Raw genomic sequence first — 24,154 nt, forward strand, 5'->3', positions numbered from 1 at the left:
GTTGGCGCTCAGAAGTGCCGTCTGCACAGTCAACACTTGCTGCCGTGTTATTGGGGTTCAGTAACGTCAGCTGTTCCCCTGCTGTGCAGACGGCAATTTCTCCTGCTCTGTCCACATTCTCACTACTACAGGTTTTAAAGTTGCTCCAATTACACCTCTGGCTCCTCTGTTTTCAGTATTATCCCTGAGCTCCAACACCGCCAGTTGGCGCTCGGAAGTGCCGTCTGCACAGTCAACACTTGCTGCCGTGTTATTGGGGTTCAGTAACGTCAGCTGTTCCCCTGCTGTGCGGACGGCAATTTCTCCTGCTCTGTCCACATTCTCACTACTACAGATTTTAAAGTTGCTCCAATTACAACTCTGGCTCCTCTGTTTTCAGTATTATCCCTGAGCTCCAACACCGCCAGTTGGCGCTCGGAAGTGCCATCTGCACAGTCAACACTTGCTGCCATGTTATTGGGGTTCAGTAATGTCAGCTGTTCCCATGCTGTGCGGACGGCAATTTCTCCTGCTCTGTCCACATTCTCACTATTACAGATTTTAAAGTTGCTCCAATTACACCTCTGGCTCCTCTGTTTTCAGTATTATCCCTGAGCTCCAACACCGCCAGTTGGCGCTCGGAAGTGCCGTCTGCACAGTCAGCACTTGCTGCCGTGTTATTGGGGTTCAGTAACGTCAGCTGTTCCCCTGCTGTGCGGACGGCAATTTCTCCTGCTCTGTCCACATTCTCACTACTACAGATTTTAAAGTTGCTCCAATTACACCTCTGGCTCCTCTGTTTTCAGTATTATCCCTGAGCTCCAACACCGCCAGTTGGCGCTCGGAAGTGCCGTCTGCACAGTCAACACTTTCTGCCGTGTTATTGGGGTTCAGTAACGTCAGCTGTTCCCCTGCTGTGCGGACGGCAATTTCTCCTGCTCTGTCCACATTCTCACTACTACAGATTTTAAAGTTGCTCCAATTACACCTCTGGTTCCTCTGTTTTCAGTATTATCCCTGAGCTCCAACACCGCCAGTTGGTGCTCGGAAGTGCCGTCTGCACAGTCAACACCTGCTGCCATGTTATTGGGGTTCAGTAACGTCAGCTGTTCCCCTGCTGTGCGGACGGCAATTTCTCCTGCTCTGTCCACATTCTCACTACTACAGATTTTAAAGTTGCTCCAATTACACCTCTGGCTCCTCTGTTTTCAGTATTATCCCTGAGCTCCAACACCGTCAGTTGGCGCTCGGAAGTGCCGTCTGCACAGTCAACACTTGCTGCCGTGTTATTGGGGTTCAGTAACGTCAGCTGTTCCCCTGCTGTGCGGACGGCAATTTCTCCTGCTCTGTCCACAGTCTCACTACTACAGATTTTAAAGTTGCTCCAATTACACCTCTGGCTCCTCTGTTTTCAGTATTATCCCTGAGCTCCAACACCGCCAGTTGGCGCTCGGAAGTGCCGTCTGCACAGTCAACACTTGCTGCCATGTTATTGGGGTTCAGTAACGTCAGCTGTTCCCATGCTGTGCGGACGGCAATTTCTCCTGCTCTGTCCACATTCTCACTACTACAGATTTTAAAGTTGCTCCAATTACACCTCTGGCTCCTCTGTTTTCAGTATTATCCCTGAGCTCCAACACCGCCAGTTGGCGCTCGGAAGTGCCGTCTGCACAGTCAACACTTGCTGCCGTGTTATTGGGGTTCAGTAACGTCAGCTGTTCCCCTGCTGTGCGGACGGCAATTTCTCCTGCTCTGTCCACATTCTCACTACTACAGATTTTAAAGTTGCTCCAATTACACCTCTGGATCCTCTGTTTTCAGTATTATCCCTGAGCTCCAACACCGCCAGTTGGCGCTCAGAAGTGCCGTCTGCACAGTCAACACTTGCTGCCGTGTTATTGGGGTTCAGTAACGTCAGCTGTTCCCCTGCTGTGCGGACGGCAATTTCTCCTGCTCTGTCCACATTCTCACTACTACAGGTTTTAAAGTTGCTCCAATTACACCTCTGGCTCCTCTGTTTTCAGTATTATCCCTGAGCTCCAACACCACCAGTTGGCGCTCGGAATTGCCGTCTGCACAGTCAACACTTGCTGCCGTGTTATTGGGGTTCAGTAACGTCAGCTGTTCCCCTGCTGTGCGGACGGCAATTTCTCCTGCTCTGTCCACATTCTCACTACTACAGATTTTAAAGTTGCTCCAATTACACCTCTGGCTCCTCTGTTTTCAGTATTATCCCTGAGCTCCAACACCGCCAGTTGGCGCTCGGAAGTGCCGTCTGCACAGTCAACACTTGCTGCCGTGTTATTGGGGTTCAGTAACGTCAGCTGTTCCCCTGCTGTGCGGACGGCAATTTCTCCTGCTCTGTCCACATTCTCACTACTACAGATTTTAAAGTTGCTCCAATTACACCTCTGGCTCCTCTGTTTTCAGTATTATCCCTGAGCTCCAACACCGCCAGTTGGCGCTCGGAAGTGCCGTCTGCACAGTCAACACTTGCTGCCATGTTATTGGGGTTCAGTAACGTCAGCTGTTCCCCTGCTGTGCGGACGGCAATTTCTCCTGCTCTGTCCACATTCTCACTACTACAGATTTTAAAGTTGCTCCAATTACACCTCTGGATCCTCTGTTTTCAGTATTATCCCTGAGCTCCAACACTGCCAGTTGGCGCTCAGAAGTGCCGTCTGCACAGTCAACACTTGCTGCCGTGTTATTGGGGTTCAGTAACGTCAGCTGTTCCCCTGCTGTGCGGACGGCAATTTCTCCTGCTCTGTCCACATTCTCACTACTACAGATTTTAAAGTTGCTCCAATTACACCTCTGGATCCTCTGTTTTCAGTATTATCCCTGAGCTCCAACACCGCCAGTTGGCGCTCAGAAGTGCCGTCTGCACAGTCAACACTTGCTGCCGTGTTATTGGGGTTCAGTAACGTCAGCTGTTCCCCTGCTGTGCGGACGGCAATTTCTCCTGCTCTGTCCACATTCTCACTTCTACAGGTTTTAAAGTTGCTCCAATTACACCTCTGGCTCCTCTGTTTTCAGTATTATCCCTGAGCTCCAACACCGCCAGTTGGCGCTCGGAAGTGCCGTCTGCACAGTCAACACTTGCTGCCGTGTTATTGGGGTTCAGTAACGTCAGCTGTTCCCCTGCTGTGCGGACGGCAATTTCTCCTGCTCTGTCCACATTCTCACTACTACAGATTTTAAAGTTGCTCCAATTACAACTCTGGCTCCTCTGTTTTCAGTATTATCCCTGAGCTCCAACACCGCCAGTTGGCGCTCGGAAGTTCCATCTGCACAGTCAACACTTGCTGCCATGTTATTGGGGTTCAGTAACGTCAGCTGTTCCCCTGCTGTGCGGACGGCAATTTCTCCTGCTCTGTCCACATTCTCACTACTACAGATTTTAAAGTTGCTCCAATTACACCTCTGGATCCTCTGTTTTCAGTATTATCCCTGAGCTCCAACACCGCCAGTTGGCGCTCGGAAGTGCCGTCTGCACAGTCAACACTTGCTGCCATGTTATTGGGGTTCAGTAACGTCAGCTGTTCCCCTGCTGTGCGGACGGCAATTTCTCCTGCTCTGTCCACATTCTCACTACTACAGATTTTAAAGTTGCTCCAATTACACCTCTGGATTCTCTGTTTTCAGTATTATCCCTGAGCTCCAACACCGCCAGTTGGCGCTCAGAAGTGCCGTCTGCACAGTCAACACTTGCTGCCGTGTTATTGGGGTTCAGTAACGTCAGCTGTTCCCCTGCTGTGCGGACGGAAATTTCTCCTGCTCTGTCCACATTCTCACTACTACAGATTTTAAAGTTGCTCCAATTACAACTCTGGCTCCTCTGTTTTCAGTATTATCCCTGAGCTCCAACACCGCCAGTTGGCGCTCGGAAGTTCCATCTGCACAGTCAACACTTGCTGCCATGTTATTGGGGTTCAGTAACGTCAGCTGTTCCCCTGCTGTGCGGATGGCAATTTCTCCTGCTCTGTCCACATTCTCACTACTACAGATTTTAAAGTTGCTCCAATTACACCTCTGGCTCCTCTGTTTTCAGTATTATCCCTGAGCTCCAACACCGCCAGTTGGCGCTCGGAAGTGCCGTCTGCACAGTCAACACTTGCTGCCGTGTTATTGGGGTTCAGTAACGTCAGCTGTTCCCCTGCTGTGCGGACGGCAATTTCTCCTGCTCTGTCCACATTCTCACTACTACAGATTTTAAAGTTGCTCCAATTACACCTCTGGCTCCTCTGTTTTCAGTATTATCCCTCAGCTCCAACACCGCCAGTTGGCGCTCGGAAGTGCCGTCTGCACAGTCAACACTTGCTGCCATGTTATTGGGGTTCAGTAACGTCAGCTGTTCCCCTGCTGTGCGGACGGCAATTTCTCCTGCTCTGTCCACATTCTCACTTCTACAGATTTTAAAGTTGCTCCAATTACACCTCTGGCTCCTCTGTTTTCAGTATTATCCCTGAGCTCCAACACCACCAGTTGGCGCTCGGAAGTGCCGTCTGCACAGTCAACACTTGCTGCCGTGTTATTGGGGTTCAGTAACGTCAGCTGTTCCCCTGCTGTGCGGACGGCAATTTCTCCTGCTCTGTCCACATTCTCACTACTACAGATTTTAAAGTTGCTCCAATTACACCTCTGGCTCCTCTGTTTTCAGTATTATCCCTGAGCTCCAACACTGCCAGTTGGCGCTCGGAAGTGCCGTCTGCACAGTCAACACTTGCTGCCGTGTTATTGGGGTTCAGTAACGTCAGCTGTTCCCCTGCTGTGCGGACGGCAATTTCTCCTGCTCTGTCCACATTCTCACTACTACAGATTTTAAAGTTGCTCCAATTACACCTCTGGCTCCTCTGTTTTCAGTATTATCCCTGAGCTCCAACACCGCCAGTTGGCGCTCGGAAGTGCCGTCTGCACAGTCAACACTTGCTGCCGTGTTATTGGGGTTCAGTAACGTCAGCTGTTCCCCTGCTGTGCGGACGGCAATTTCTCCTGCTCTGTCCACATTCTCACTACTACAGATTTTAAAGTTGCTCCAATTACACCTCTGGCTCCTCTGTTTTCAGTATTATCCCTGAGCTCCAACACCGCCAGTTGGCGCTCGGAAGTGCCGTCTGCACAGTCAACACTTGCTGCCATGTTATTGGGGTTCAGTAACGTCAGCTGTTCCCCTGCTGTGCGGACGGCAATTTCTCCTGCTCTGTCCACATTCTCACTACTACAGATTTTAAAGTTGCTCCAATTACACCTCTGGCTCCTCTGTTTTCAGTATTATCCCTGAGCTCCAACACCGCCAGTTGGCGCTCGGAAGTGCCGACTGCACAGTCAACACTTGCTGCCGTGTTATTGGGGTTCAGTAACGTCAGCTGTTCCCCTGCTGTGCGTACGGCAATTTCTCCTGCTCTGTCCACATTCTCACTACTACAGATTTTAAAGTTGCTCCAATTACACCTCTGGCTCCTCTGTTTTCAGTATTATCCCTGAGCTCCAACACCACCAGTTGGCGCTCGGAAGTGCCGTCTGCACAGTCAACACTTTCTGCCGTGTTATTGGGGTTCAGTAACGTCAGCTGATCCCCAGCTGTGTGTCCGGCAAATTCTCCTGCTTTGTCGACATCCACTGTATTACGGATTTAAAACCTCCTCCAAATACACCTCTGGCTCCTCTGTTTTTAGTATTTACCCTGGGCTCCAATACCGCTAGTTGCTGCTCAGAAGTGCCGTCTGCACAGTCAACGCTTGTTCCAGTGTTATTGGGGTTCAGTAACGTCAGCTGATCCCCAGCTGTGTGTCCGGCAAATTCTCCTGCTTTGTCCACATCCACTGTACTACGGATTTAAAGCCTCCTCCAAATACACCTCTGGCTCCTCTGTTTTTAGTATTTACCCTGGGCTCCAATACCGCTAGTTGCTGCTCAGAAGTGCCGTCTGCACAGTCAACTCTTGCTCCAGTGTTATTGGGGTTCAGTAACGTCAGCTGATCCCCAGCTGTGTGTCCGGCAAATTCTCCTGCTTTGTCCACATCCACTGTACTACGGATTTAAAACCTCCTCCAAATATACCTCTGGCTCCTCTGTTTTTAGTATTTACCCTGGGCTCCAATACCGCTAGTTGCTGCTCAGAAGTGCCGTCTGCACAGTCAACGCTTGCTCCAGTGTTATTGGGGTTCAGTAACGTCAGCTGATCCCCAGCTGTGTGTCCGGCAAATTCTCCTGCTTTGTCCACCTCCACTGTACTACGGATTTAAAACTTGCTCCAATTACACCTCTGGCTCCACTCTGTTTTTAGTATTTACCCTGGGTTCCAGCACCGCCAGCTGGTTCTCGGTAGTTCCATTTGCTCTTGTACCTTCTACTACCCATCCGGGTTCCAGTACCGTCAGCTGGTTCTCAGCACTGACTTTGGCACGGGTACTCCCTCCTGCCCAGCCTGGTTCCAGCACGCCAGCTGTTTCCGGGTAGTGTCAACGTCACTTTGCCTCCAATGCGTTGTCCTGTCGTGTTGCGGTCGGGTTAGCCGACTCTATGGTGCCTGCAGTTTAGGTGACTCCTATGTGGGCTGCGGGATCTGGCAATGAAGGCTGGTTCCATAGTGCCAATAGGACAAGCACCCCCTGTAGGACTGTGGGTTTTGGTAACTGCGGCCGGCTCGCGGCCTTGAACTTTTTTTTACATGGGTACCTTCTGCTACCCATCCGGGTTCCAGTACCATCAGCTGGTTCTCGGCAGTGCCTTTGGATTAGGTGCCTCCTTCTCGGTATCCAAGTTCCACCAACGTCTGCTGGTCCTTGGTAGTGCTTTCTGGCACAGGTACCTCCTGCTTAGTAACCGAGTTCCAGTACCGTCAGCTGGTCTTCGGCAGTTCCATTGGCTCTTGTACCTTCTGCTACCCATCCGGGTTCCAGTACCGTCAGCTGGTCCTCGGTAGTTCCATTTGCTCTTGTACCTTCTACTACCCATCCGGGTTCCAGTACCATCAGCTGGTTCTCGGCAGTGACTTTGGATTAGGTGCCTCCTTCTCGGTATCCAAGTTCCACCAACGTCTGCTGGTCCTTGGTAGTGCTTTCTGGCACAGGTACCTCCTGCTTAGTAACCGAGTTCCAGTACCGTCAGCTGGTCTTCGGCAGTTCCATTGGCTCTTGTACCTTCTGCTACCCATCCGGGTTCCAGTACCGTCAGCTGGTCCTCGGTAGTTCCTCAGCTTTCTTGTACCTTCTGCTACATTTCCAAGTTCAAGCTTTTTGAAATGGTTCTTGGTAATCACTCTAGATCTCCCTGACGAGGACCCTGAAGACGAGGACCCTGAAGACCAACCCTAAGAAGACGAGGACCCCGAAGATGACGACCTTGAAGACGAGGACACTGAAGACCACCCCGAAGAACACGAGGACCCTGAAGACCACCCCAAAGAAGACGAGGACCCTGAAGACCACCCCGAAGAAGACGAGGACCCCGAAGACGAGGACCCAGAAGACCAACCCGAAGAAGACGAGGACCCCGAAGACGACGACCCCCGAAGACGACGACCCTGAAGACCATCCCGAAGAAGACCAAGAAGATGACCCTGAAGAAGTTGACCAAGAGGACAAAGAAGGGAAGACAAGCACCAAGATACAGAAGAACAAGAGACAGAAAACCAAGAAGCAGAAATACAAGAAGCTGCAGAACAAAAAGCGGAAGAACATTAAGCATAAGACTAAAAATCAGAGCAAAAGATAATATCTAAATTATAAGCAGAAGATGACTAAGCAATATATGGGGGTGAGTCCGTTCCTCCTCGTGGTGCCCCTGGAAAAGACCTGCTGCTGCAGGCCAAACTGAACGCGGACAAATCCTGTTGTAAATCTATTGTGGCGGGCAGAACGAAAGGTGTAATGTCCAACCTTTTATAGATAACAACTACAGGAATGCCTGCCACAAATAAGAATATGATTAAGAAGAAGAAGATGAAGAAGATGAAGAAGTAGAATATGAAGAATGTAAAAAAAAAGAATAATACGAAGAAGGTGAAGAAGAAGAACATGAAGAAGGTGAAGAAGAAGTGGATGAAAAAGATGCTGAGGATGATGAAGGAGAAAGTGTGGGAGAAGTAAAAAAGAAGGTGAAGAGCATGGAAGTAGTGTGTAGCGCTGGAGTCCCTGCCCTCTGCTAGGCAGGGACGCTGCTCCCCTCACCGCTCTGCTGTCAGCGCGCGCTCCGTCCCGGCGTCCTCTCCCCGCTCTGCTGTCAGCGCGCGCTCCGTCCCGGCGTCCTCCTCCTGCTCTGCTGTCGGCGCGCGCTCTGTCCCGGCGTCCTCCTCCTGCTCTGCTCTCAGCGCGCGCTCCTTCCCGGCCCCTGTGCTTAGGGCGCGCGCGCGCTTCCCTCCTCTTAAAGGGGCCGCGCGCGCCGCCCTAAAGAGTCCCCGGCCAATGGCCGGAGGACTTCATCATATATAAGGCACCTCCTCCAAAATGGAGGTGCCCGAGCAATGTTGTTTGCACCTGTGTCTCACCTGTGCTTCAGCCCTCAGGTCCCGTTGCCAGTTACCTGCCAGATTCCTGCCTGAATACTTGTTACCTGTCTGCCTGCCTGAGGTCCGACGGTCTGCCTTACTACTCCGGTCAGTCTGTCTAGAGACTCTTGCCCGCTCACCTGGGAGCGCATCTCCGTTACCTGCCTGCTTGCCAGCCCGGAGGTCCTGTTGTCACGTGCGGTGACCACCAGCTATTCCAGAGACTCTTGCCCGCTCACCTGGGAGCGCTTCTCCGTTACCTACCTGCCTGCCAGCCCGGAGGTTCCGCCGTCACGTGCCGTGACCACCTGCTATTCCAGAGACTCTCGCTTGCTCACCTGGGAGCACACATCTACCATCTGCCTGCTAGCCTACCCGGAGGCTCTGCCATCACAGGTCGTACCTACCCCTTACCCAGAGACTGCCCTGATCACTTGCCGTAACTCCCTGTCCGTTCACCCAGAGACTGCCACCCGCTCCCTTACAAGGGCCGCCCCCTTGTATAGTAGCTCAGAGGTTCCGCCTCCCAGACCCGTTACAGTTTGCTCGGGCCATGGAACCCGGTGGCACCCAAGCTCCCTCGCTCTCGGACCTCTGTCTTGAACTGTCCCGTCAGAAGTCCCAACAGGAGGCCATCCTGGGTCATCTGCGGAATGTTAATACTCGCCTGAACACCCTGTCTGATCCTGCAACTACGGCCAGTACCATGGTATCCTTTTCCGGACCCCGGCTCTCTGCACCTCCTCGCTTCGGAGGCGACTCCGTCCTGGCTCGGGGCTTCATAAATCAGTGCACCCTGCATTTTGAACTATTGTCCCACCAGTTTAACTCCGACCGAGCCAAAATTGCATTCATCATGTCCCATCTCACCGGGGAGGCTCTGGCCTGGCTAAATCCTCTATGGGAGAGAGGAGACCCCCTGGTGTCCGACTTGCCTGCCTTTCTCACGGCTTTCCGGAAAGCCTTCGATGAACCCGGACGGAGGACCTCATCCGCATCATCTCTGCTACGCCTCCGTCAGGGAAGCCTCACCGTGGGTCAATATGCCATACGGTTCTGTACCCTTGCCTCGGAGCTGGCCTGGGATAACGAAGCTCTGGTATCCGTCTTCTGGGAGGGTCTGTCCGGCCGTATTAAAGATGAACTTGCTGGTCGGGACATTCCTACCACTCTCGATGACCTAATAACTCTTGCCACCCGGATTGACCTACGGTTCCAGGAACGTGCCAAAGAGGTCACCCGTGAAAAGGGGCTTCCACGTCTGATTCCTACTTTTCTGAAACCCGTCACTCCTTCCGTTTCTCCCCAGGTACACTCTCCTGAGCCTATGCAGGTCGACCAGACCAAGATGGTCAAATCCCGTCAGGACTTTCGCCGTGCCGAGGGGAGCTGCTTCTACTTTGGCAGTAAGGAGCATCGGATCCGTGCCTGCCCGGAGAGGTCGGGAGAACGCCTGTGTCTGGGTTCGCTCAGAGGACTTGATCTAGACAAAAATAAATCCTCTCCATCCCTGCTGCTGTCTGTCTCAATCATCTGCGGGGAGAATCGTTATTCCGAACTAGCCCAACTTGACTCTGGAGCAGCCGGAAATCTTATTTCACTGTCCCTGGTGGAGAAATACCGCATCCCCACCAAACCTCTGGCTGTACCCTTGTCTGTTGTTGCCGTGGATGGGGGCCTCTTATCTCGCCCCATCCAATTCATCACCGAATCCATTACTCTGCAAGTGGGTATGCTGCATTCAGAGAGTATCTCCCTTCACGTTCTGCCTGGACTCTCTCACGCCCTCTTGCTAGGTCTGCCTTGGCTCCAGAGACATGCACCCGTGCTTGACTGGCAAACCGGAGAAGTCCTTCGCTGGGGACAAGACTGTCATAAAACCTGTCTGGTTCCCGTCCATTCCGTCCGTCCCTCTCCTATCCCAGCTAATCTACCTGGACTTCCGATTCCTTATTGGTCTTGTGCTGATGTCTTTGATATGGAGGAGGCAGAGACATTACCACCTCATAGACCATGTGACTGCCCCATCGATTCCGCCAGAGTAATGCAGGTGGCCCCCGTGAGTCTAAATTGTCTCCCTCCTGGTAAGACGTTCGTATCGGTACCTGATCGGGAGAGGATCCTACACTGGGGTCATTCGTCTAAACTAGCTGGTCACGCCGGTCAGAAAAAGACCCTCCAGCTTATTACCCGGCACTACTGGTGGCCTAACCTGCACAAGGATGTTATGGACTTTGTTTCTGCCTGTGTGTCCTGCGCCCGCAACAAGGTTCCGAGACACCTGTCGGCCGGCCGCCTTCTTCCTCTGCCAGCACCTGCTGCCCCCTGGCAGCATATAGCGATGGACTTCGTAACTGATCTGCCCGTCTCTGCCGGTTGTACGGTCATTTGGGTGGTCGCTGACCGCTTTTCCAAGATGGCTCACTTCATTCCCCTGCCAGGTCTTCCGTCTGCACCCGAGCTGGCTAGAGTCTTTATCCGCCACATCTTCTGTCTTCATGGCCTGCCCCGTCACATCGTGTCGGATCGAGGAGTACAGTTCACTTCTCGTTTCTGGAGAGCCACTTGTAAATTGCTAGACGTCACTCTGGACTTCTCCTCCGCTTACCACCCACAGTCTAATGGTCAAGTGGAGCGGATCAATCAGAACCTGACCAGTTACCTCCGGCACTTCGTTAATGCTCACCATTCTGACTGGGTGGATCTCCTGCCATGGGCCGAATTCTCGTACAACAATCACAAGAGCGAGTCTTCCTCCATATGGGAGAGTACCCGGTCCGCACTCCTTCTGTCATCCGAGCGTATGAAAAGGCACGCTGACAAAGGACGTCTGGATCCTCCTCAATTCCGTCCTGGGGATAAAGTCTGGCTCTCGTCCAAATATGTCCGGCTCAAGATCCCTTCCTATAAGTTGGGGCCTCGGTTCATCGGCCCACTGGAGGTTATCAGTCAGATCAACCCGGTGGCCTATAAATTGAAACTCCCGGCCAACTTACGGATCCCTAACTCCTTCCATGTATCTCTCCTCAAACCTGTGGTACTTAACTCTTTTTCTAAGTCTACAGGTACGCCTCTTGCTCCGGTTTCTGCTGAGGACGAGTTTGAGGTAGAGAACATTCTTGCCACCAAAAGGGTAAGAGGAAAGACCTTTTTCTTGGTAGATTGGAGGGGGTTTGGTCCTGAGGAGAGAACGTGGGAGCCCCGGGAGAATATCCATGCCCCTCTCATCCTAGCTAAATTTCTGTCTGGCCTAAAAAAGGGGGGGCCTAAAGGGGGGGGTACTGTAGCGCTGGCGTCCCTGCCCTCTGCTAGGCAGGGACGCTGCTCCCCTCACCGCTCTGCTGTCAGCGCGCGCTCCGTCCCAGCGTCCTCCTCCTGCTCTGCTGTCGGCGCGCGCTCTGTCCCGGCGTCCTCCTCCTGCTCTGCTCTCAGCGCGCGCTCCTTCCCGGCCCCTGTGCTTAGGGCGCGCGCGCGCTTCCCTCCTCTTAAAGGGGCCGCGCGCGCCGCCCTAAAGAGTCCCCGGCCAATGGCCGGAGGACTTCATCATATATAAGGCACCTCCTCCAAAATGGAGGTGCCCGAGCAATGTTGTTTGCACCTGTGTCTCACCTGTGCTTCAGCCCTCAGGTCCCGTTGCCAGTTACCTGCCAGATTCCTGCCTGAATACTTGTTACCTGTCTGCCTGCCTGAGGTCCGACGGTCTGCCTTACTACTCCGGTCAGTCTGTCTAGAGACTCTTGCCCGCTCACCTGGGAGCGCATCTCCGTTACCTGCCTGCTTGCCAGCCCGGAGGTCCTGTTGTCACGTGCGGTGACCACCAGCTATTCCAGAGACTCTTGCCCGCTCACCTGGGAGCGCTTCTCCGTTACCTACCTGCCTGCCAGCCCGGAGGTTCCGCCGTCACGTGCCGTGACCACCTGCTATTCCAGAGACTCTCGCTTGCTCACCTGGGAGCACAGATCTACCATCTGCCTGCTAGCCTACCCGGAGGCTCTGCCATCACAGGTCGTACCTACCCCTTACCCAGAGACTGCCCTGATCACTTGCCGTAACTCCCTGTCCGTTCACCCAGAGACTGCCACCCGCTCCCTTACAAGGGCCGCCCCCTTGTATAGTAGCTCAGAGGTTCCGCCTCCCAGACCCGTTACATAGTGAAACATAAATATCTGACAAAATATAAAAATACTTAACATAGTCAATATTTCCGTAACTCAAAACGTCTTAAAAAAAAATATTAATTCCTGCTATTCCATTTGATTGGGCTAAACCTCTATGCCTTTATTGTCTCCCCCACCTCCCCCAATACATTCTACATTATTCTTAGTTGTTTTCCTTCATGTAGAATTAACCTACAAGGAAAGAAAGGGTTTATTTTCATTCCGATATTTCTGTCCCATTGACTTGCATTGGTTTCCGGTATCGGAATCGGCGATATCCGATACTTTTTCGGTATCGGTCCGATCCAATCCGATCCGATATTTCCCGATATCGGAAGGTATCGCTCAACACTACTCCTGACCAAACTGCTTCTCCTCCTCCTCCCAGGGACTTTTGCAGTGACTTATGACTACACAGAACTTAGAAGGATTGCAGCTAGTAAGATTTTAATCATGTGATGTCATAGACCTAATGTAATACAGAAGAATTAACTGGGTAGAAAAGTCAAACGAGCAATTGTAAGTACTCAGTGCTATATAATATGATGATTGCAATATATAAAGAAGACACAAACTTTGATAGGGAGTGTGTCTTTAAAATCAATTAAAACCAAAATGTACATAACACTGACATCCTCTGAATCCAGAAGGTAAAATAAAGTGTACGATATATTCCAATATGAGACAGAAATGTATATTAATATATATCCCCCAAAAATATATATACATAAATGTGCAATATCCAAATAAAGTGCTTTCATTCAAAAAATAAATAGAAAATAATGCACATGCCAATGAGCATAAAATAAACTCTGTAATACACTCCAAAATAGGTTGCACAAGTATATGTTATCCCAAAAGGTATATACTGATGCAAATTAATGCTAATAAACAAGATAAGCAGCAAATACTGTTAAACAACAATAGGCAACAACATATATACCGAGTAAATGGAGAATAGCCAAGAACAAGTATATATGGTAGATTCAAAGGTAGGACCTGTAATGTTGAATAATCGCACATGTCCCAAAAGCAAAAATAGTAACAAAAGAAGGTAACCCAAACCCTGTGTATGGCATCTGAGTAACCTGAAATGTAATCTGGATGTCAGAGAGAAAGAGACTCCTCTATATTTTTATATGATGAAAAAATGAAAAGTAGGTAAAAAATAATACAAAAAAGCAATTTCCAATCAAATTGTTGTTATTAGCCACACCTCTGTTGAACAAAAACATGTCTGATATACAAAAATAATTGTTACAGAAAAAGGTACAATTTTTCAAATGTATTTTAGTAGTCTCTTATTTTCATTAAAAAAAAAGTAAAAAAATGTGAAAAACATATGTACTCCTCAATTTTCCTACCGATATCACTTGATATCTGTAAAAAAAAATAATAATAATGAGCATGAAAATAATATATAAATTGAGCTCCAAGTGTCCCAGAAAAAAAGTTTTAGTATATACAAATAGGTATCAAACATCCGCCCAAAAAACTCTTATGTTCTTAAAATCATTATTTATTGGTATGTAATAAGAGTGTTTTGGGTGGATGCTGGATACCTGTTTGTATATACTAAATTGCTTCACCCGAGAACTGGACCTTGGATCCTTCCATGCACCGCACCCATTGTGAACAACTACACGCTCTGGTAAGATGATGTGAACTTTTGTTATTTGTATACTTGTTCAGTAAAAAGATGCAACAATTATTAGAATATTCGAATGAGAACAAATTTTACAGCTCTTTAACCCCTTCAAAACATGGCCATTTCCGTTTTTGCCTTTTTTTTCCTCTCCTTCTTCGCAGAGCCATACCTTTTTTATTTTTCTGTCCAGATATACATATGAGGGCTTCTTTTTAGAGGGACGAGTTGTACTTTTGATTAACTATTGAATTACATTTTATTTATTTATTTTACTCACTTACATAGTGCCATTAATTCTGCAGCACTTTACAGACATTGTCATCACTGTCCCCATCGGGGCTCATAATCTAAATTTCCTATCAGTATGTCTTTGGAGTCTGGGAGGAAACCGGAGAACCCGGAGGAAACCCACACAAACATGGGGAGAACATACAAACTCCTTGATGATGTTATCCTTGGTGGGATTTGAATCCAGGACCCCAGAGCTGCAAGGCTGCAGTGCTAACCACTGAGCCACCATACAGTGCTAACCACTGAGCCACCATGCTGCCCTACATCATTCATTGTACTACACAGTGTAGTGGAAAACCGAAAAAAAAAATTCCAAGTGGGGAAAAATTGTGAAATATAATATAATTCTGACATTGTTTTTTGGGAACTGTTTTTACAACCTACATTTTATGATATAAATGACATTGCAATATGATTCTCCTCATCAGTACGATTACTGTGATACCAAATATGTCTACATTTTTTTTATTATTTTAGTGGTGAAAAAAATCTGAAATTTTCTGTGTTGTCATTTTCTGAGACCCGTAGCGTCTTCATTTTCCTATCAATTGAGCTGTGTGATGTCTTATTTTTGCTGTTTGAGATGGCATTGTTATTGATACCATTTTGGGATAGATGTGATATTTTGATCACTTGTTGCAGCATTTTTTGTGATATTGTAGCGACCAAAAAAAGGTAATTTTGGGGTTATTGAATTTTTTTGTTTACTGTTTTTACTGACCGGTCTAATTATTTTTATACATTAGGCTTTTCTGAGATACCACACAGTGTCGGATTGGGGTGTCTGGGGCCCACAAGAGGAATTGATCCTCAGGACCCACCCTACAGCTATATGCAAACACCTGATAGCCAATATCCTCGTTATAGTAGAGCATCGGCTGTAAATCACAGGCGTCTCCTGCACATCTACTGTGCGCCACCATAACTGGGATGTACAATTACGGTAGTTTGCAGTAAAGGAGTTCTTTGGTTAAAACAAGTTATCATCGATCCAAGGGCTCCACAGAATCGGTGATAACTTACTGATCGTTTGGGTCCGAACATTGGAAAGTATTTAATCACTAATGGAAATAAAGAATCTTCTCCTAATTAATATCAGAGAGAACAAATGACCACCATACACAAAACAAAACTTACCTCTCTGGGCGCTCCCCCGCAGCACCGTCCTCTGCTTCCTGCCCGGCATCTTTCTCCCTGACACAGGCCCGCGCTGCATGATGACGTCATCAAGCAGGGCGAGCCTGTGTGAGGGAGGAAGCGCCGGGCAGGAAGCAGAGGTGAGGATGGATCCCTGAATCTCCGCTGCCATTTTCCTTCTGTCGGCAGCGGAGCTGGAGGGATCGCTCCCTGCCCGCCGCACAAGATGAGGGCTATCTGATCATGGGTCCCCCGGAGCCTGGGGGTCCGAGAAGCAGGCGAGATTGTCCTCACCTGCCGCACTGCAAGGGCCCTCCTGACCCTCCGGGCCCTTGCAATGGGGAGCACCGGCGGTCATGATAACCCGGGGCCCCTGTGCGTCCTGCTCGGGGGTCCGCTGAGAACACGGGCCCACCGGAGAATTCTCCGGTGTCCCAGTGCCCCAGTCCGACCCTGATACCACACATGTTACGGATACACTGATGGACGAGTAGAATGACGTACCCCACATGCTGGTGCGCTGTAAATGACGCTGTCAAAGATTGACAGCAGCATTTAATAGGTTAAAAATCCTAGGGGGCACTTTGTACCACCCACAATTGTTAGAGGAAGGCTCTAGCTCCAACACACAGCTATTCTGTATTGAGTATTGGGCAAGTTCGGGTGTAAAGCAGGTTGTATGAACACACTCTACACAACCGTATCTGACTTGCACCGTTCATGTACGGCAGATGTTGTGAAGGGGTTAAACCACATGTATAAAAAAAAGTCTCGGTCCTAAATTAGTTAAATAACTGCAAAAATGTCTAGATTTGAAATGCTAACTTGTATTGATATTTTTTCAAAGAAGAAGTATTTTACTTTGAGCTGTCAAAATATTCTAAACAAATCATCTCAAAATGTAAAGAATTCTTATTTTATCTAGAAATACCTAGATGAAAGCTAAATTGCTCTGAAAATATGTCCTCCGCAGAAATGCACCTTTAAATCTTTTTTTTTTTTAAAACTAGGAAATAAGAACAACACATAAAACAGCTATTTATCAACATTTGCCTGATGAATTATTGAACTTAGAAATAATGCTCAAACTTTGCTACAACGGCTAAAGAAATGAATAATGGGATATTTTTCGTGATTAATTCCGTAATCCTCTTTCTTTGGCTGGAAAACAAAAATAAAAAGAATTGTTATTACTCAGACATTGAAAAGTCCCCAATTCATTCAGAATTTATTATATTTCTTATTAATTATTAAAAATGTAAAAATGGTGAATAACTGACAAAAGCGATAAATCGTTAGAAATTAGAAACGATTGATATTAGACAATAAGAATTGCTTTTACCAATATAAAGAGACATTTATATATAGTGAATATAACAATCCCTGACAACAATAGAGAGAAAATGGTAGAATTACCAAACAATTGGTAAATGTTATTGACGCGCCCCCTGGGCCGTGGGGTACCCGGAGCCGGGCCTTGTGGATGCTGGGGGGTTGTAGTCACCGTGGCGGTGACCCGGTCCGTGACCCAGGGCGGTCAAACCAGTGGCAGTCTATTTGTGTGAGGTTAATGTCCGACTACGCCACCTGTGGATTGTGGTTATTAAGAACCGCCACTGCGGAGCAGGCCGCTGAAGCTGGTGGTGTGTGCAGCAAGGTGATGTGACTCCCCACAGGAAGAGTGTAGCTTCAGGGCAGCGTGTATGGATGATGGTGGTAGTAGTGCAGAGTATTGGTAATAACAACACGGAGTCTTGGCAGTGCAGTCCCAGGGTCTTTACTGTTAGCAATTATATAGGCCCCAACGGGAGTACTGGCTAGTGATGAAGGCCTGGTCAGTCTGGGAGCAATCCTAGAGTCCTCCTGGCCAGGTAGAGTTGTAGGCCTGCCGTTCTGCCTGTACTCTTTGGCTACCCCGCTTATAGTCGTGTTGTAGCCCACGTCCCTGAGTGTAACGTGCTGTGCTCACCCGTATGGCTGGTGGCTGGCGACTCGGATCCTATGTATTCCTCGCTCCTCTGTGGCGGTACTGGTCCTTTCGTGTGGCTGAGCCTCCGGGCTTCTGATGGGCCAGGAGACCTTCAATCACCTGCCTTGCGGTATCTGCTGCTGAGTGTACAATCCCCACAGCCTCGGACTCCGGTGTCCGGTTCTCTGTATGAACAAACCAGGACGAGCTATCTGCAGCTCCAGTCCCTGGTTTCTGACTCCTGTGTCCTCAACTCGACTACTGGCCCTGTCTGAGCTAACCCCGCCTCCAGATCCAGTTATAAAGGGCAGGATCCTCCCCTTTCTGGCCTGGGGCAGGAGGTGTTGCATGTAGTGTGTTCCCTGACCAGGAAACCCACGTTTTGCTCCCAGACATGGTATTACTACCACTGTGACAACCAGACCCTCTGGGGTGCCACATTCCCCCCTAGTAAATTTCAGTACTCCGGGACTGAGTATATTTTGCAAAAATACAACAGGTAACAATACATTAACATATTTACAACCATTAGAGTCTTTAAAGGTCACGGTATCATCCTCAACCAGGTGTCCTTTTCACTGAAACAAGGTGCAATCTGAGGGACCCGTCCCAAACCCTCAATGTAGGCCCTGGGGTGGCTACAGGGCATTGATGATCCGGAGTTGGACCACGTCTTCAGCCACCTCCACGGGTTTTTGTTCAGTGGTCTGCTGAAAAGGGGCACTTTACAGGTGCAACTATTTACAAGGTAAGTTTTTGGTTACTCATCGTCCATAACCTGAAAGTCTTTTTGGACCCTGTCGGGTAACTGGAAAAACATGGTTAATACACACATAAAACAATTCAATATTACAGTTATAGTTACATTTAAATTTTCCAACGAGCTGGAATTTGACCTCTGGTGACTCTGGTAGACCTACGTAACACACTGTCTGTCGGTGTTCCACCTTAGTCTCCTGCATTTACCCCTGGTGTGGTGGGCTCAATGTTCACCTCACTACAGGTGTTTGGAGGTGTCTCTGGTAGGTTGGGCAGCTTCCTACGGATCCTTTGGCTTACCGTGGGTACGATAGGCTCGTTACTAGCAGAGAGTAGATTCTCCTGGTCTGCTGATGAGGAATCTTCTGTCTCCGGGGCCAATGGTTCTTCCAACTCTACTGAGACTTCTGTAGGTGCTTGAGGGGCTGGTTGGAGAAATGTAAGGACAGGCACAACAATGGCGCTATTCACTTGTGTCCATGACCGGGGAAATTCTCCTAGTACTGTGCTGACCATTTCTTCCACTTCCTCTGCGGGTTGAGGGATATCTTGGTCTTCTCTAGCATGTTGCAGCTGCTCGGGACATTTTTTCAGGTGGTCTCTAGAAACTGTTGCTGTTGTCTCACCTCCGTCCTTATTTATGAGGCACACCTTGGTGTTATCATGGTTTGAGGGTAGAACAGTGTACGGCTCTTGTTCCCACTGGTCATCCAGCTTGTGGAGTCGCCTTTTCCTCTTTAGGACTCGCTCTCCCGGTGACAGGGGAATAGCAGGTGCATGTTGATTGTAAGTCTTCTCTTGCCTTTCTCTTGCTTGGGACAGACTTCTTTCAACACTTTCCTGTACCTTGCGGTATTGCTGTTGCCACTCAGTGTCCCAATCCGCATCTGGTGAGGCATCCTCTGGTGTCAGGACTCCCATATCCAGGTAAATGGGCAGCTTACCATTATTGCTCTCATCAGGTAAGCAGGTGTGCAGTTGGTGGAATTCACTGGGATATGATTGTAGAGGTCCACCAGATCTGTCAACTTTTCCGGCCACAGACTGCGTTCTTCCAGGGGCAACGTCTTCAGTAGGTCTATCACCACCTGGTTCATCTTTTCATACATCCCGTTGGTCTGGGGGTGATAAGGCGTTGTCCGGATCTTCTTGCAGCCATACAGGTTGCAGAATTCCTGGAATACCTCCGCTTCGAAGGCCGGACCTTGGTCAGTTAGCACACGTTCTGGGTAACCATGCAGGCGGCAGAAGTGCTGTTGGAAAGCTCTGGCCGCTGTCTGAGCCGTTTGGTCCTTGACTGGCACTACTACCAGGAACCAGTAGTAGTGGTCTACGATGGTGAGAGCGTAGACATAGCCTGACCTGCTTGGGGACAGCTTCACATGGTCCAGGGCTACCAGTTCGAGTGGCTGTTTGGTGATGATGGGCTGCAGGGGAGCCCTCTGGCTGGCACGGTCTTTCCTTCTCAGGTTGCATGGTCCGCAGTCTCAACACCACCGCTCGATTGCTCCTCTCATGCCAACCCAATAGAACCGTTCACGCAGCAGGACTTCCAGCTGTTTCCATCCGAAGTGTCCTGCTCTATCGTGGTACGCTTCCAAGACCATAGACGCGTCCCGCCTCGGGACTACCACCTGCCAGACCAGCTCATGCGTCCGGGAGTTGACAGTTCTTCGACACAGCTTCCCTTCATAGATGAACAGCTTACTCTTATCTTTCCACAGCTGTTTGGTCTCCTCTGGAGCATCTGGGTCAGGATATGAGTCGGCTCGTGTCAGCAACTCTTTGACTAGGTGGATGGCCGGGTCACTGTCTTGTGTTTCTGCCCAGCCATGGTGGGGCAAGGGATTGAACGTGGCCTCTTTGGTGGCAGAGTACCTATCTTTCACACAGTGGGAGCACTGAGTTATCCCATGACGGTGGAATGCGGGGATTTCTATCTCTTCCAGTTCTTCTGGGTCTTCTCCCCCTTCTGGCAAGTTAGGCATCCTGGACAGTGCATCCGCGTTGGCATTCTTGCACTCAGCCCGGTACTTGATGGTGAACTCATAATTGGAGAGTCGGGCCATTCATCTCTGCTCCAGGGCACCAAGTTTCGCAGTGTTCAGGTGTGTCAGCGGCTTGTTGTCTGTGAATACGGTGAACTTGGAAGAGGCGAGGTAATGTTTAAAGCGCTCTGTCACTGCCCATACCACTGCGAGGAAATCTAGCTTGAAGGAGCTGTAATTTTCAGGGTTCCTTTCTGTGGGCCGGAGCTTCTTGTTGGCATAAACGATTACCCATTCTCTGCCCTGCTGGATCTGGGACAGCACCGCTCCCAGTCCCACGTTGCTCGCATCCGTGTGGAGGATGAAGGGCTGGCCATAATCAGGGTAAGCCAGGATCTCGTCCCCCGTGAGGGCCATTTTCAGCTGGTGGAAGGACTCATCTTCCAGCTTGTCCCATTTGAATGGCGGCTTCTGGTTTTTGGCCTTCCTGGACTGGCCTATCAGGAGGTCCTGCATGGGTGCTGCCATCTTGGTGAAGCCTGGAATAAATCTTCGGTAGTAGCCTACCAACCCGAGGAACTGCCACACTTCCTTTACGGTGGAGGGTCTTGGCCAGTCCTTGATTACTATGATTTTATCGGGGTCTGGAGCTACACCATCAGCGCTCACCACGTGCCCCAGGTACTGTACCTTGGGCTTCAGCAGATGAAATTTTGAGAGCTTCACCTTTAGACCAAAGCCAGCCAGGGCGTCAAACACTTCCGCCAGGTGCTTCAGATGGTCCTCATACGTCTGGGAGTATACTATGACATCATCCAGGTACAGCAGGACTGTCTCGAAATTCTTATGTCCCAGACAGCACTTCATCAACCGCTGGAAGGTTCCTGGGGCATTGCAGAGCCCGAATGGCATGCAGTTGAACTCGCTGAGGCCCATCGGGGTGGTGAATGCGGTCTTTTCCTTATCCGCCTCTGCTACAGGAACCTGCCAATACCCACTAGTAAGATCCAAAGTGGAGAAATAGTTAGCAGACTTTAATGCAGCTAGTGATTCCTCTATTCTGGGTAATAGGTATGCATCTTTGTGTGTTATGCGGTTGATTTTCCTGTAGTCTACACACATTCTCATAGTGCCATCCTTTTTCTTTACAAGAACTACTGGAGATGCCCAGGGGCTACAACTGTCTCTTATTACCCCAGCCTCCTTCATTTCTCGCAACATCCCTTTGGCATTTTGGTAGTGTGCAGGGGGTACAGGCCGGTACCTTTCTTTAATGGGTGGATGGTCTCCCGTGGGGATATGGTGTTGAACCCCTTTTACCTGCCTGAAGTCAAGTGGATGTTTACTGAAGACCCTTTCGTATTCTTGTAACACCCAGTATACTCCTTGTTTTTGGTGTGGAGGGGTGGAGTCAGTGCCCACATGCAGCTTCTGACACCAGTCCTCCATTTGTCCCTTGGAGCCGTTATCCTCCACCTGTTGGGATGGAGGCAAGGGTTCCACTGTCTTTGACAGTGAACAGTTTGGCTAGGGTGGCATACCGGGGCAAATGTACTTCTCTCTCCCCAATGTTTAGGATGCGGACGGGTACCCTCCCATGCCAGACATTAACCACCCCCCTGGGCTGTCAAAATGGTGGGCCTACTGTCAGAGTAGACGGGCTCTACCAAGGCCTGGTAATCTCTACCCCTTAGACCAATAGCTGCCCGGCACCATATCATCATTTCACTTTTTGGGGGCATTGCGATTGGGAATGGGTCACTCATCCTAACACTACCAATTTCACCACCAGACAGTTCTACCTGTTGTCTTTTCATCAGGGCTCTGATCTCCCTCTGTAGAACCTGCTGCTGGCTGGAACTGGCGGTTTCCGCAACCTGCTGCAATAAGACAATTATTTCTGCAAGACAATTTTCAATGACATTAGTGCCTAAAGTTATCATAGGATGACTTTTTCTGTGATCAATGTCGACAATAATCAGTCCTTGTGCTGGCAGTTCGACTTTGCCAACCTTTATGGTCACTTCTTTGAACCCCACCTGAGGCACGGGTTGACCATTACTGGCATAAATGCTCAAATGTTCATCTGGACGGCGGGTAATATCAGAGTCAGTCCAGTACCGTTTGAAAAGAATGTAGGGGATGGTGGTCACCAGGGATCCAGTGTCCAGCAACGCGCTCGTTGGAAAGCCGTCCAGCACGACAGGTTGGACCGGTCGTCCTCCCACATATTTGTCTCGCCAGCTTGATGGTGGTCTTATGCCTGGGGGTTGGCCCTCTGCCACAGGTTTTGCTCGTTTAAATGACAGTACCTTGCATAAAGTCCTGGCTGGTTGCAGTGGCGGCAGATGGGTTGTCCGTCCTGGTCGTAGCGGTCCTGTTCCTCCCTCGGGATGGTGGAATCCTCTTCCGTCGGCGCCACGGGACGTCCTCCGGACTGGAAGCCAGCTGGATCTTTCCTTTGGGGGACACCTGCAAGGACTGTACAGTTTTGGTTAATGCAGCTACACTTTTAGTTAGCTCTTATACCTGATGGAGCAGGTCTGTTGACGGGGCACTGTCCAGAGTTTGTGCATCAGCTCCTACAGGCTCCGGGGAAAAGGGTGCCACCTCTTGGTGGTAGGTGATAGCTGGGTGCCGGTGAGATATAGCGCCACCTGGTGCCGTTTCTCGCAGCACCCGGATGGCTCTGTCCTTAAATTGAGCAAAGTCCAAATCAGGGTTTTGCAGAGCCATTATGCGCAGCTGGGTTCGGTGGGCGCTGGACAGTAAACCCTCAATAAATTGCTCAGTTAACAGTCTGTTTTCACCATGCACACTGTCAGGGTCTACCTGTTGGATGGCCCTCAGCGCCTCCTGCAGGTTTAAAGCATAGTCCCGTACACTGTCTTGTGCCCGTTGTTTGCACCCATAAAACTTCATCTTTATCTCTGCTGTAGTACGGGTGTCAAAAGTGTCCTTTAGGCGGGCCAGTATCTCTTTTACAGTCACTTTCTCCCTGGTTGACCAGGACTTTACTTCTCTCTGGGCTGCACCAATCAACTGGCCTATAAGGATGCTCACTTTCTGCTCCTCGGACAAGGGATATACCTTAAAAAGGCTGCTTAGTCTCTCTTTGAAGTCACTCAGGGTGTGCGACTCTCCTGAGTACTGGGGCTGCCACGCAGCTCCCGGGATATAGGGCATTGTGAATGGCATCACTGCGGCAGCGGCCGCGCTGGAGGTGGAAGTTCCCTCCATATCTGGCGTCTTCTTCCCCCTAGTGAACCGTGGCCTACCTTCTTTCAGTTTTCTTCCATAGACCACAGTTCCGCAGGCGATGGTCTCCGTCGAGGACCTGGGGTCGCACGCGTCTGACGTCAGCGTTCGCGGTGGCTCCTTCCAGGACCTGGCACTGCGTTAGTGCGTGGGGCGGGGCTTTGGACTTTGCGCGTTTTCGGCGACCACGCCCCTCTTCTTCCCGCTCGTCGACCCGTAAATGGCGCATAATGGCGGGAAAATGACAGCGGATGGCGGTAAATCTTCGCCACGGTACGTGACACAGTCTGTAAAGGCACAGTACCCGGTGGTAGTGGGCACGTAATCCTGCCGACTACGCCAAAGTTGACGCGCCCCCTGGGCCGTGGGTTACCCGGAGCCAGGCCTTGCGGATGCTGGGGAGGGTTGTAGTCACCGTGGCGGTGACCCAGTCCGTGACCCAGGGCGGTCAAACCAGTGGCAGTCTATTTGTGTGAG

The sequence above is a fragment of the Phyllobates terribilis genome, unplaced genomic scaffold, assembly GCF_046119375.1.
Source record: "Phyllobates terribilis strain yellow unplaced genomic scaffold, ASM4611937v1 Scaffold_3__8_contigs__length_932513732, whole genome shotgun sequence".
NCBI lineage: Eukaryota > Metazoa > Chordata > Amphibia > Anura > Dendrobatidae > Phyllobates > Phyllobates terribilis.